The sequence below is a fragment of the Microcebus murinus genome, chromosome 4, assembly GCF_040939455.1.
Source record: "Microcebus murinus isolate Inina chromosome 4, M.murinus_Inina_mat1.0, whole genome shotgun sequence".
Lineage (NCBI taxonomy): Eukaryota > Metazoa > Chordata > Mammalia > Primates > Cheirogaleidae > Microcebus > Microcebus murinus.
This window is the reverse complement of record NC_134107.1, coordinates 19,330,607-19,345,840: the sequence shown is the minus strand read 5'-3', so window position 1 is coordinate 19,345,840 and position 15,234 is coordinate 19,330,607. Positions and strand designations below refer to the sequence as shown.

Sequence of the window (15,234 nt, the reverse complement as noted above, 5' to 3'; positions counted from 1 at the left end):
GATTTCCAAGGGAAAGGTGAAATCTCTAACAGTGATCAGCATGTAACATCTGTAGTTATGACAAAAAATTGCTTCAGTTTCATTTATAACATTGTAGTCATCAATAACTTGGTGTATTCATACACACAATTATCTGAGGTATTTCTGTTGTCACCGAGAACATCAAATTTGAAATTATGAGGGTACTAGTGGAAGGTCAGACAGAAGGGAGTTGGAGATAAATTATTGAATGCCTTAAAAGAGGCTAAGTTTCAATATGGGAGAGACAAGCATCCACATATGATAGAAAAGAGAAATAGTTTTGATCTCAAGTGCCAACTGTGATCATTTACTGGTGGCTTCCTGGAGTGAATTGTTCAGAAGCATTCTGAAGCCATCTCGGACTTATGAGGAAAGGAGGAGTGTAATTTATTAGTGATGCCTGCCACTGGTATGGAATGGGAGGCGGGGTGATCAGCATGACATCCTAACGTGGAGACTTTCTTACCTACAAATAGAAGAAGAAACAGCATGTAGTTTAAAGGCCAGTTGAAAATCATGGCTACTCCTCACATATAAGTCTGAACTGTATTGGGCCTTCACATCAATTTATTAATTATTTATAAAAGGGAATGATTTGTGGAAAATTCCTTGCTGAAAACCTAATACATAAATAGAATGCACTAAATCTTGAGTTTATTTTTAATCTGTCATTTTAAAATGAGAAGCTTATAAAAATAATAATGACACTACCAGACTGTTGTCGTGGTCGTAAATGAAGTAAGGTGGGGCTCAGGACCCAATGCCTAGAACACAGTCTGTGATAGTCCTATTGTCCATGTTTGATTGGTGGGAACCTCATGCTTGAAGAGGATACGTTCAAGCAAACAACAGATGCTTGATATGGGGTTTGAACACAGAACCTCTGGCTCCAGTGCCCACTGGATCAATAGGGAGAGGAGTGTGATTTTTCTTTTCAGCAAGAACTTCAGAGCAAGGGTTACCTTTCTATAAGCCCTTGCATGTACATAAACACATAGGCAAGGAAGAGAAGCAAGTTGCTTATGAGACAGAGTCTTGAGGCTTTATTAATTATTTGTCAATTATTTATACAACGTGGGCAAGTCTGATCAGCTATAACTACTAAGGATATAAATGTTTCAAATTTATTTGATATTATTGTAAAGCAGAGAGGTATGTATATGTTAATAGCCTCCCTGCTCATCTGCCAGGATTATCATGTGCATCGAATTTGAAAATGGGAAAATGTTGCTTATGATAAGGTGCCCTTATGCATCGTAGTTACTAGTAACTCAGTTACAAAGCTATCTACCTTACCCATAGAAAGCTTTGGAATGGGTCATCCAGACAATTATCCAGCTATTGACTTCATTTTCCACTGGTCGACACAGCTTCATGGGATCATTGTATTCTCATCTATACATGTAACCTAAATGTGTCAGTCAAGTAGCACATATGTATGTCTGCATGTGTTAACATTTGTGTATGTATACATATATGTGCTTGTTAAAAAATAGATGAATAAAAGAAAAGCGGGATTTAAGGTGAGGCTTACAAATAAGCTGAACTTTTATCAATGCCACTCAGTTAACAGGATGAATCAAATGTTAATAAAACTAACAAATACACAATTAGATATGTTAATATCTGTCCTTTGGCTCAATTTAAAACAACTATTTTCATTAGGTTTCCAGGGTCATTCCTACTAGTGTCTTCAAGATGTACTCCATATCCATTTATAAGTTGCCAAAGATACAAGAGTTCAACCAAACCCTATAAGGTCATGGGATAAGTCAACACCCACTTTTTACAAAGCAACAAAATATCAATATATGCCCCACTAGTGCACACCTTAGCCTTGGACCAAAGCAGGAACAACAATGAAGTGAAAGGGGTAAGAACATCAGCTCCAGACTCATGTAGACCTGGGTTCATATCCAGAATTTTCCACTAGGGTGAAACATGTTACTGAAAATTCTTTAAATTCTCAAAGCCTCAGCTGCCACTTCTCTAAGTGGGCATAAGAAGAATGTCTATTGATAGGGTTCCTGTACGAATCAGACAAGGCAACACACTCAAAAACACTGATGCAGTAACAAGCACAGAAGATCATGATGAGTGGTGAGAACAAGCTCCTAGAGTGATTGACACAGAAAGAAGTTATAACATCTTCAGTCCTTTTTTTTTTTTTTTTTGAGCCAGAGTCTCACTCTGTTTCCCCAGCTAGAGTGTGGTGGCCTCAGCCTAGCCCACAGCAACCTCAAACTTCTGGGCTCAAGCAATCCTTCTGCCTCCATGCCCCGAGTAGCTGGAACTATAGGCATGGGCTACCATGCTTGGCTAATTTTTTCTATATATTTTTACTTGGCCAATTAATTTCTTTCTATTTTTAGTAGAGATCCCGTTTTTTAGTAGAGATGGGGTCTCGCTCTTGCTCAGGCTGGTTTCAAACTCCTGACTTTGAGTGGTCCTCCCGCTTTAGCCTCCCAGAGTGCTAGGATTAAACACGTGAGTCACCATGTTCAGCCAATATATTCAGTCTTAATTGCTACTTTACCATAACTAACATGATACTCACTCATCGTTTTTTTTTTTTTTTTTTTTTTGTAGTTACAAATATGTGTTGTTTGGTCAGTGTCAGTACTGAAATGATATTTTTAATATGGACAACACATTCAAACATCCTTAGTTATGCCTGAATAGATTATTGTGGCTCTCAGACCCACTAGCATCCACTTGTATTTCAGATAGCTTCATTGAACAAATCCTAACAGGTTGGAGTGCATGATCTGGGGGATGGGCATGCTTGAAGCTCTGACTTGGTGGGGCAAAGGCAATATATGCAACTATTTTTTTTTTTACCTCTGTAATATGCTGAAATAAAAAAATAAAAAATAAACAAACTTAATCGGATATGTGATGGGAAGGAAGACAAGCTCACCATTAATCGAATAATTACACAATTCTTAATCTCTCCATTTCTTGTATCCAGGGTTTTCTAAGGGCAATGCCATATTACAATTAAAATATTCATTAAATATAAACAACCTCTTCTTTTTTCAGATGAAAGGGATATTTTTAGTTAGTGTTAAAATTTTGAAAATGGAGACTATAGTTTCCTCATGGTTTATGATCACAAAGTTTATGATTTTAAATAGTTTACAAGGTAATTGTCCAAAAGACACTATGTGGTCCGAGATTGAATACTGGAACAGAAAACAGACAAAAATTGAGAAATTAGTGCAATGTGAATAAAATATGATATTTAGTAAACAGTAATATATCAACATTCATTTAATAGCCTTGACAAACATACACATGGTAATGTAAGATGATAATAGTAAAGGAAACTAAGTGAGTAGTACACAGGAACTCTCCAAGGCATCTTAGCAACTTCTCTGTTAATCTTAAATTACTCCCAAGAAAAAGTTATTTTAAAACAGAAGCAATTGTTCAATTTGTGCTAGTAATACGCTAGCAATCCCAGCTTCATCAGACATGAAGTGGTTTGGATAATTAAATCAGTCATAAGAATATATATGTTTTTTACATCATGCTATTGTCCAATTATATTCATTCTAAAATGGTAATGAAACTGCTTTATTCATTTAATGCTTTTCATAACAATATTAGTAAATAATTTCAGAATCATCAACATGTTTGTGTTTTTTGTACAAGCAACTCTAACTCTAAAAGTTTATTCAGAAGGTGAAATGAGATGGGAAGTTTTTTTTATGAAAGATGGTGCTGTGTCATTTATAACAGCGAAACTTGAGATATAACTAAAATATTCATTGATAGGAAGAAGTTTATCTAAATCAGGCTATTAGAAATTAATATCACATGGTGCATAGTGAAAACAAAGTGGACATATTTAAAATCATAAGACTCCACTCTGATGAGACACATGAATTTTTTTTGTTTATTTCAGCATAATATGGGGGTACAAATGTTAAGGTTACATACTTTGTTCTTGTTTTCCTTCCCCCCTTGAGTCAGAGCTTCAAGTGTGTCTATCCCCGTGCCAATGCACATCGCACTTATTATGTATGTATACACCTATCCCCACCTCCCCACTCCCACCTGCCTGACACCCGATAAATATTTTTGTGTGTGGTTTTTTTTATTTTTTTTACATTTTGATTAGATTTTATAACTTTGCCTTTACCTAGCAAGGGTTCTTAATGTTCTTCCCTGTGCCATTTGTTAGGATGTCATTGTGGAAAGAATAAATGCTGTATTCCTTTTTTAAAAAAATTTCAGAGTAATATGGGGGTACAAATGTTTTGGTTACAGGACACTTGCACTTGAATATTTATAGCAGCACAATTCACAATCTTAATGGTGTAGAAATATCCAATGTCCACCAATATCTGAGTGGATTAATAAAATGTGGTATATGTATAAAATGCAGTATTCTCCAGTCATAAAAAAAATGGTAGTAAACTAAAACATTTTTACTAACCCCGATGGAACTGGAGCCCACTCTTTTACATTCTATATCAATAACTCTGTAAATGGCAGCACTTGAATTTACCACATTATATCAGTGTTCTTTAAACAGCCTCAGAAAATTCTGCTCTTTAATCTAAAACATCAGGATGGGGAGAACAAAGGAGGATAAATGATAAATGAGAATATTTTAGAAAGAATAAATCAAATGCTATTGGGGAGCAAGGAAAAATATGCTCTTGTTGCATTTCTAAGTTATTCAGATTTAACTTGAACATGAAAGGCTGAAGGTAGGTCTTATTTCATTAGACCTGAAGTAATTAGGAGTTTATACCCCTCCGCCATTAAGAAAACAGGAATTTGCATTCTAACAGCTGCTGTCCATTGGACACATTATTTATAGAGTACTATTCTGTGGACTTCACATGTATTATCGTATTGTTTCCACATTCTTTCAGCTTGTTAATGTTATTATTCCTCCTTATGTGTGAGCAGTCTAAGAGCCAGAAAGGTTGTGTAACTAGCCCAAATGTGCACAGTTCTTAAGTGATAGGCTCATGCATTGCATTAAACTTTATAGGGGACCACAAAACCCACACTTTGAACCCACATCACAGTTTGAAATCTTCTCTGAAAATGCAAAAATGTGAATTATAAACTCACCATTTATCAGTTCATTGAAAATTCTGATGATAGTTATCTCGATTCTCCATGAAGAAAAGTCCATTCAGCAGCTGGCCAAAACATGGAGGTTGTTTCCAACTCTTCCTCTCTATATAATACAGACAGGAAGAGCAGCCCTGGTGGAAGAGGTAGAGAATATCCCCCGCTACTTACCAAGTGCCATCTTCTACATGGTTTAAGGAAAAAATAAATAAAGAAAAGTTTCATCCTTGGTTTCCCATTGCAATTTAAAGATGTTTGTCTGAAAGGTCATGAGCCTGTAGAATTGTTTCTCAGTTGCCCCCCAGGGTTGGGAAATTTCTCATGAGCATGATTTTCCAAACACAATTTTATGTGTATTCACTTGTGCAAGTGTTTGGAAAACATTTATGTCTCTGATGAATTGGAGGTGTTTTTTTTTGTTGTTGTTGTTTGTTTTTTTCTTTTTAAAGTTCTCCTGGATTTCTTTTTGAAGATGCTTTCATTTTCCTTCATGTTCAGGAATAGGACACTGTGTATACTGTCATGGAATATGTAGTGTGTCTTTGCAGAATTAGGGCAATTTTAATCACCAAATAAAAGAGCTGAGTTCTGGGATAAGACAGTGAATCCATAAGGACAGCATACATTGTTCTGGGACTAGAGTAGCAATGAGTGCTTATTAAAGGATAACATTTTATGTATAAGTATGCAAATATAGATTGGTTAATCAAAACTTTATTTTTTCCTACAGAAACTGATCTTGAGATTCTAATACTTTAAAACCAAAAGCACCATGTAAAGATTAACAGATTTTTTTTCTCTGTTTACTTTATTTGAAAAGATGATAGATCATACCTGTGTAAGAAAATATAACATTGAGACTGAACCCTAAAGGAGAACTTTAACTTAGCCCATCAGGCCCAGGAACCATACCAAATAATTAGTTGCTTTAGACAGACATCAAGTATTTTATCCTACCTATTTATGTTTATTTATATGCCACAGAAAAATGCAAAATTGAGGTGAGTTAAGGCCCAGAAACAATGTCACTTCAATTGTCTGTGGTATTAAGACAAAAGTGTTATTTTCTTTTAATTGAAATGCTATATGTATATCCTGTCACAGAAGAATCGCCTTATATTTTCCACAGTCCTAGTCAGGGTGATATTTTATAAATATCACTCAGCAATAAGACTTCATAAATTCATTCTGATACCCTGGCTCTCACTTAAAGGCCTAGTTACCATCTTCTACTTCATTCTTTGTCTGTCTTGGCTTATTATTTTTTTCTGTTAAAATACTGTATTTGTATGTGTATAGCAGCACAGTTCACAATTGCAAAGATGTGGAAATAACCCAAGTGCCCATCAGTACATGAGTGGACTAATAAAGTGTGGTAATAGGTATACCATGGAGTACTACTCAGCCATGAAAAATGAGGAAGTAATACTACTTGTGTCAACCTGGATGGAACAACAGTCCATTCTTCAAAGTGGAGTATCACAAGAATGGAAAAAACGAACATCACATTTACTCACTGTTAAATTGGAACTAATCAATGAACACTTATGTGCACATATGTAAATAATATTCATCAGAAACAAAGCCAGATGGAGGAAGGAGGAGGGTATGGGTAAATTCACACGTAACAGGCACAATGCACACTCTCCGGGGGATGGACACACTTATAACTTTGACTCGAATGGCACAAAAGGAATTTATGTAACCAAAACTTTTATAGCCCCATAATATTCTGAAATACTAAAAGAAAAACATATTAAAAATATAAGAAATGGGCTGCCATAAACATTCGGATGCAGATGTCTTTATAATAGAATGTCTTATGCTCTTTTGGGTAGATGACTAATAGTGCTATTGCTGGATTGAATGGTATTTCTATTTTTAGCTCTTTGAGGTATGTAGCACAATTCACTATTGCAGGGACATGGAAACGACCCAAGTGTCCATCAATACATGAGTGGATAATTAAAATTTTGTATATGTTCACAATGGAATATTAGTCAATCCTAAGAAACGATGGCTAGCTAGCATGGCTTATACTATCCGGGAATAAGCTTAAGTCCATTATCCAAAGTGAGGTGACACAAGATCAGGAAAATTTGGCTCCACATGTACTCGCCATACAACCACTTTGGTACTGACTGATTAAGACTATGGTGCTCAAAAGTGGTAGTGTTCACCAGGGATTTGGGGTTAGCTGGGGTAGACCACATCTTAGGGATGTGGTGAGGATTGTGGAGGGGAAGGGCATACCCTTCCTAGGAGAGGCAAAGATATAAAATGTAACCAATATGTCAAAAAAAAAAACACACCAAAGCAAAACAACAACAAAAAAACATTTATTGGGTGTCAGGCAGGTGGGAGGGGGGAGGAAGGGATGGGTGTACACTTACATAATGAGTGTGATGCACACCACCAGGGGTATGGACACACTGAAGTTCTAACTTGAGGTGGGACAGGAGGAAATGCAATATATGTAACCTTAACAACATTTCTACCCCCATAATATGATGAAATATGAAAAAAAATACAAGAAATGCAAAAAAAAGACAAAGTAGAGCAGACAATATAAGAAATATTATTTTTGCACCATTATGAAAAAAATAGTCTGAATTATTTTAAATTTACATCAGAAAAGATAAATGGACAGAGAGATCCACTGTGAAGGAGAAGAAACAACAGGTAGGGGCTTAGGAATCTGCCCTTACAGAATTTATCCAATATTCTACTCATCCTACAGATTAAAATTCCATTTTCATCAATTATTAAAGTACAAAATTTACACAAAGTTTTCAAAGATAGATGCCTCAATTTCTGGGACAGTTCTTCTGTTTGTTAGAATCCTTCATTACTCAGCCTTTACCAAATTTTTTACAAACCAGAGCCTTAAGAGATGTTCTGATATCTAGTGAATCTAGTCTTCCGTCTCTATGAGTCTCACATTTTCTAATTACCAAAGGCTAGTATTCAACACAGGCACACATCCATGTACATTTTAGAATTGCCTTATCAATTTATGTGAAAAAGTGTTTTGCCATTGGTGAGGAAGGGATGGATGGGTAATAATTCATCACAAAATTATTATCTCTACTTTATCAAAGATTAGATTACCATATGCAGTTTGTTTCATCTCTGGAATCTCAGTCCTGTTCCAAAGATCAATGCCTCGGTTCTTGTGCCACAGTCCCAGGCTGATTTAACTATCATGGCTTTTAGTACAGCTTGAAGTCTGGAAGACTGATGCCTCCCTGTTTGTTCTTTTTACGTAAGATTGCTTTGGCTATAGGAGGTCTTTTCTGGTTCCATACAAAGTGAAGAATTATTTTTCTAGATCTGTAAAAAATGATGATGACATTTTGATGGGAAATTCATTTATTCTGTAGATCACTGTAGGTAATATTGATATTTTAGCGATACTGATAGGCACAGGTGGCTCATACCCTAAAATTATCAAGTCCATTTATGACAAACCCATGGACAATATCATACTGAATAGGGAAAAATGGAAACCATTCCCACTTCGAACCAGAACTAGACAAGGATGCCCACTATCTCCTCTTCTATTCAACATAATACTTGAAGACCTAGCCATAACAATCCTGCAAGAGAGGGGTATTAAGGGCATCCAAGTGGGGGCAGATGAGATCAAACTCTCACTCTTCATTGACAATATGATATTATATCTAGAAAACCATATGGATTCATCCAAGAGACTCCTAGATTTGAGAAATGAATTTGGTAAAGTCTCAGGTTACAAAATCAATACACACAAATGAGAGGCATTCACATATGCCAATAACAGTCAAGCCGAAACTCAAATCAAAAACACACTACCTTTTACTATATCCCCGAAGAAAATTAAATATCTAGGATCATATTTAACAAAAGATACAAAAGATTTATGCAAGGAGAACAATGAAACGCTTAAAAAAGAAATTGTAGAAGATGTAAAACAGATGGAAAAATCTACCTTGTTCATGGATTGGTAAGTGCTCTTTAAATAAGGTGCAAAAAACAGGGCTGTGTCTGTCTTGTTCACCTTTTCATGCACAGTACTTGGTTCAGTGTCTGGCTCACACATGTATTAAAAATATTGATTAAGTAAATAAATAAGTTGGAAGACTCTACTTATTTCATCTGTTTTTCATTTTCCAGGTATCTCCTTAAAGGAGTGTTCACGATCTTACTTAGAAAACAACTGAATAAATATTTGGAAAGTAAATGCTGTACACTCCTTTCACTCCTTTGGATCTACTCTCACACTTTTCCACATTGGTGGCTGTTTTTCGAGGACATCTTCAACCAGCTACCTAACCTCTGGCCAAAAGGTGAATGCTAGTGATCAGGGAGGGAAGGAAATGATGACAGGGTATTTACTTGGTTGGTTCTCTCCTGTGGCTTGTCAGTGTCTTGAGTGCCATTCATCAAGACTACAGCTCTTTGCGAGGAAAAAGGAAACTTTATATATATATTTTAAACAATAAGAACTTGAAATAAAAGTAAAAGTTGTTTTCCACCAAAGAATCTTAAAACAATGTAATTACATAAACAGTATAAGGGATTAATTAAACCTAAGCAATTCTCTAACTTTCCAAGGGGTGTAGTGTATTTCATTTCAATAAATATTAATTGAAATGGCAGTTTAAGAATATATAGGCTAAATAATCAAAAGAAATGATAAAAGTACTATAACTGATAATGAAAGTATTTCTTCCTTCTGTGAAATAATGAATGTCATGTTCTGCCCTTAGGGAGACAGCCCTTGTCCAACTGAAGTCACTTTTTTACTCCACAGTTTCCTCATGGCATTTTTCATTTCTGCATTCTTCAGGGTGTAGATTAGGGGGTTCAGCATGGCAGTTATGAAAGTTAAAAACACAGTCATGAATTTATCAATGGGAAGGGTAGAATTGGGCCTTGCATATAGGAAGATACAAGGGACAAAGAACAAAATGACCACAGTGAAGTGGGACGCCAGGTGTACAAGGCTTTGTGTTTCCCTTCCAAACTCTGAGTCTTCAGAGAGTGTAATATGACCCCATAGGAAAGGAGAAGAATGAAGAAAGTGACAGTGCAAATGGCTCCTCCGTTAGCTATCATGGAAAGCCCAATGAGGTGGGTATCGGGGCAAGAAAGTTCCAATAAGAATACATATCACACGCAAAGTTGTCAGTGATGTTGGGGCTGCAGAAAGGGAGCTGATAAATAAAAATAAATTGAATTAACAAATGAAGAAAGCCCCCAATCCATGCCAGCAACAGCATGACCCCAAACATGGGGTCATATTACACTCTCTGAAGGCTCAGAGTTTGGAAGGGAAACACAAAGCCTTGTACACCTGGCGTCCCACTTCACTGTGGTCATTTTATTCTTTGTCCCTTGTATCTTCCTATATGCAAGGCCCAATTCTACCCTTCCCATTGATAAATTAATGACTGTGTTCTTAACTTTCATAACTCCCATGCTGAACCCCCTAATCTACACCCTGAGGAATGCAGAAATGAAAAATGCCATGAGGAAACTGTGGAGTAAACACACATCCGCCGATTCATGATGATCAAATAATGAAGAGGTTTGCAGATGGCCACGTAGCGGTCATAGGCCATCACCACCAAAAGAATGACTTCAGCACCAGCAAATAAATGATCTATAAATACCTGAGTCATGCAAGCCTGATAGGAAATGGTCTTTTTCTCTGAAAGCAAGTCTGCGATCATTTTGGGAGCAATGGTAGAATAGACAGTATCTATACATGATAAATAAGCCAGAAAAGAGTACATGGGGGAACCCAGGGACTGGCTGGCCATGATGGTCACTACTATGAGCAGGTTGCCCAATACTGTCACGATATAGATGAGTAAGAACATGACAAACAGAACTTGTTGCCCCTCAGGGTTCTGTGTGAGCCTCAGGAGGACGAATTCAGTTACATTGTTCCTCTTTTCCATGTTCTTCTGAAGGTATTGAACTCAGAAGTCACAGTCTGGAAACAAAAGGGCCAATGATAAATTTGAGAGGATCGCAAGCTTCATGTGAAAAATGTGTTGCCTTAGTCAACACTTTTCCCCCCACAGGGCCTCACACAGAGCAGCTCATTAGAAAATAAGTGTGTGGCATGTCCTTCCACAACTACCCTCTTCATTTTCACAAATCTCTTGCTTCAGCTACAGTGATGAGGCTTCATCATTGTAACTGGAATGTGTATAGGAGCAGATTTATCTGTGAGATGATCTGCTGAAATCAAGACAACTCCTTTTTCCAGAGTATCTCTCAAAGACTGCATGTTTGATATAACATTTTTTTCTTAAATGTTTCTTGGCTTTGTAAATCCTACCATGAAAACAATCTTATATGTTTTGGTTTTACTTATATACATATATAAAGTAATACCAGGTACATGGAACTTAAAATTATAGGCTGATGTTAAGATATTTGTCTTTCTGAAATACTTTACTATCATCTCAAATAGCTCCTTTCATGTAGGAATAACTCATTCACAGCAATGAAGAAAAACAGGCACATTGTGAGTGCTCATTGAATACTTACTATACTTTAAAGTGAATTTCAACATATGATCACAATCCATACCTAAGTGTTTCTATTTAACTCTCTTTACAGTAAAAACTGTTTCATATTTAAACAATAGCTGTTTTCAATCATTGAACATTAACCACAGATATGATGCAGGAGGGATTTGAAGTGCTAATAAACATCTAAGCAATTCATCAAATTGTTTTCCAAACAAGATAAATTTGAAAGAAATATCACATTTTTTCCAACTTAATATTTTCACAATAAGGTAAAAATGCTACCTCTAAAACCTGCGTGTGGTTAAATGGACTTGGCTATCTGAGTTCATGCAGAATACAACACATTCATCTTACTTTAAGCAAAGTGAATAAACTGCTGGGCGTTTCAGATGTGAACCAGGTTCAATTTTATTTATAACATGCAATTCAGATTAACATAATTATTTTAAATATTCTAGTGTCTATATTCCTCTCTATGATCAATTATATTTTTAAGGCTTTTCACTGTGTTTTGAAGTTCCTTGAATATATCCTTCATTTCCAAGAATTATGTGTCTTTCTTATAATATTTCAAAGTCTTCTGAGAATTTTTCATTCATTTCCCGTATTATTCTTATGGTTTGTTTATGTTGGGTTTCCACTTTCTCTTCAATTTCATTGAGTTTCCTTACAATCTATATTCAGAATTCTACCTCCATCAATTTAATCATTTCATTAAAATTAGTATCCAATTTTGAGGGTCTCATGATTTTTTGGGGGGTGACTTTTCTCTCTGTTCTTTCATATTCCCTGTGTTCTTTCTCTGGTTGTTTCTCATAGAGGGTAATTGATATAGAACTGGGAGTTCTAGGACTGGTTTGTGCCCTTAACTTCAAACCCCCAAGGGACATTCCTTAACAGTGCTTGGAGGAGGCACGCTGGTCTTGTATTGCTTTAGAGATATTTTGGTAAGTTTGATTGCCTCTGATCTGTTGTCTTCACCTCTTACCTGTGGAGATCAATGAGTTTGGTCTCCCAGCTCAAGCTACCATGTGGTGAATCACACCTGTGTGTGTAACTCCACTGCCCTCGAATAGCTTGAGATGGAGGGCATGGTATTGAGCTGAAGGGTTACTCTCTCTGTCACGGGCTGTGGATTTGTGGAGGGGCCAGGTATGGAGGTAATCTGATGCCTCTGTGTTGGTTTCTGGTCCCCAGGTAAGGAATACAAATGTCCCAAACTTTAGGATGGTTCTGGCCTCTCCCCAGGCTTACTTGGACCCTGGTCCCCATTAAAGTTGTGGTAGGAGCAAGGCAGGTCTCAGCTGCTGCCCACCAGCCTCTATGTGTGTGCTTCTATGGTTGTATGTTCTGCCACTAGGTGGAGCTGCTAATATGTTATTTAGTGCTCTTCCCCCACATTTGGGAGGCTACTCCTGATGGGAGCGGTTACTTGGAGCACCTACTATGGCCTAGAAAAAATTGGGAAGCATCAGTCTGCCAGACTTGAATGCTTACTATAAGAATATCATAATCATAACTGCATGATGGTGGCACAAGCACAGAGATATGGACCTCTGGAATAGGACCTTTAGAATAGAATGGAGATCACAGATATAAAATCATCCTTATATTGTCATCTAATCATCAACAAAGCAGACAAAAGTATACAATAGGTTAAGAATCTCTATTCAGTAAGTGGTGCTGGGAAAACTGGATATCCACACAGAAGACTGAACCTGGATCCTTACCTCTCAGAAAAATCAACTCACTTTGGATAACAGACTTTAACCTAAGGCATGAAAGCGTACGAATTCTGGAAGAAAATTTGGGGAAGACTCTTTTAGACATCAGCCCAGCTAAAGAATTTATGAAGAAGATCCCCAAAGGATCACAACAGCAATAAAAATCAATCCTAGATTTTTTAAAGTGGATACTCACAGACCTGCATTGGAATGTCTATTTTGTGCCTTTAAACAGGAAGAACGACAGAAATCCAGGTGTTCCCTCTTCTTACGATTACTGACTTCTCCCTCTTTTTCCTTCCTTCCCGGCACTTGAAAAGGAAAAGTGGGTATTTTGAACACATGAAGATTAATAGATATAAAACCATGATTATTCCAGTTTGCAAATGCAATGGCTGAGGTGCTCACTGCAGCTTTCATAACCCCCTACTTGGTGCCTTCACTTGCCTTCCACCTGTCCTCCCAGTGCTCCTGCTTCTCTGTGCTCCAGCCACCCCTTACATTTTCTGTAACTCATAAATACATCTAGACATCTCAGTCTCTGAATATTCCATATCTCACAGAGCCTGAATGACCTGCCCTCTGCTATGACCTCAACCTTCCATTTCTACCTGTGCACAAAGTACCCAGTTCAAGTATCAACTGCTCAGCAAAGCCTTCTCAGATATCCCCAGAAAGCTCTCTCACTATTAATGGCCTTGCACTGTTAAAATGAGTGTGTGTGCATTTATGTTATTCATCATGTTTTCCATATGTATAACCTTCTCTCACTTTTCTATCAAAATATTTTGTCCATTACAGTGTACAATATCTCATAGGCATGTTGGCAGCTTTGCTTTGCACACTTTAGGCTAAGCTGGCAGGAAGAGTTTACCAGTGAGCAGAGAGGATCCAAGACAAGAGCCCAAGACTGTGTCATCGACAGCAATCTGTCTCTGATGCTCTACCGACACTGCTATTCAACGCATTCCATTCCAACATGCAGGGGGAGCCAGCACAAAGCCAAGCATCAAACAGAGGCCAGGGTAAGCTTGGGAATCCTGAAATATTAGAATTTGTTCATCACTGGGGGAAATATGTCCCTGGAACTGAAAGATTCTGAAGAGACAGAACTAGATGACAACTTCCCTAAGTTGTCCTGAGTTGGAGGCAAGACAGAAGAAATAGTTCAGTTGGGCTTGAAAATTTACCTTTTATTCTTGTAAAAAAGAAGAGGTCACATCTGATACAAAGCTCACAGTTTTGTTTTTCAATTCAATTTACTTTCAAGATAATCATGTGCAGTGTGTCTACAAGGTGTAAATTTTACTTTAGACTTGTACACTCTGCTGCTGAAGCTATGGGGAGAGAAGGTACTGAAAAGACCACAAACCCTTTCCTAAAAAGGCCTGAGTTACACTCTAAAAATTAGTTTAAAATACCAGTAGAAAGATTTTTACTTCTGCTTCTAGAACTTTCTAAAAAAAATGAAATATTTCACTATTTTGTGCAGAAACATCTCTAATGTCAGCTGTATTAAACCAAAATATTCTCTGGCAGAACATGTGAATTAGACTTGTATGCTTTTCTACTTTCAATATTTATAGATATTATATAAAATTCACAAAGGCCCAGACTCCAGAGGGAAAAACCACATCCCTTCCCACCCAGCCATGTAGGATTTGCTAAGTGGGCTATTTAGTGCAGTTAATCTAAGACCACAGCAAACCAGGGGACAGTTAATCCCAAGCAAGGCTGTCAATAGGCAGATTCTGTCCTCAGAGTCTCTCCTCCTCCCTGTGCTAAGGGACACCTCCACGACAGTGACCAACTGATCTCTCAAGCATGCCTTCAGAGTCACATTCATGTGTAGACTACTGAAA

General features: G+C 37.1%; 1 pseudogene; it reads right to left on the bottom strand.

Annotated features, from left to right (window-relative positions):
• Positions 1-9,865: 9,865 nt before the first annotated feature.
• On the bottom strand, positions 9,866-11,066 carry LOC105884098 (olfactory receptor 4A15-like; annotated as a pseudogene).
• Positions 11,067-15,234: the final 4,168 nt, after the last annotated feature.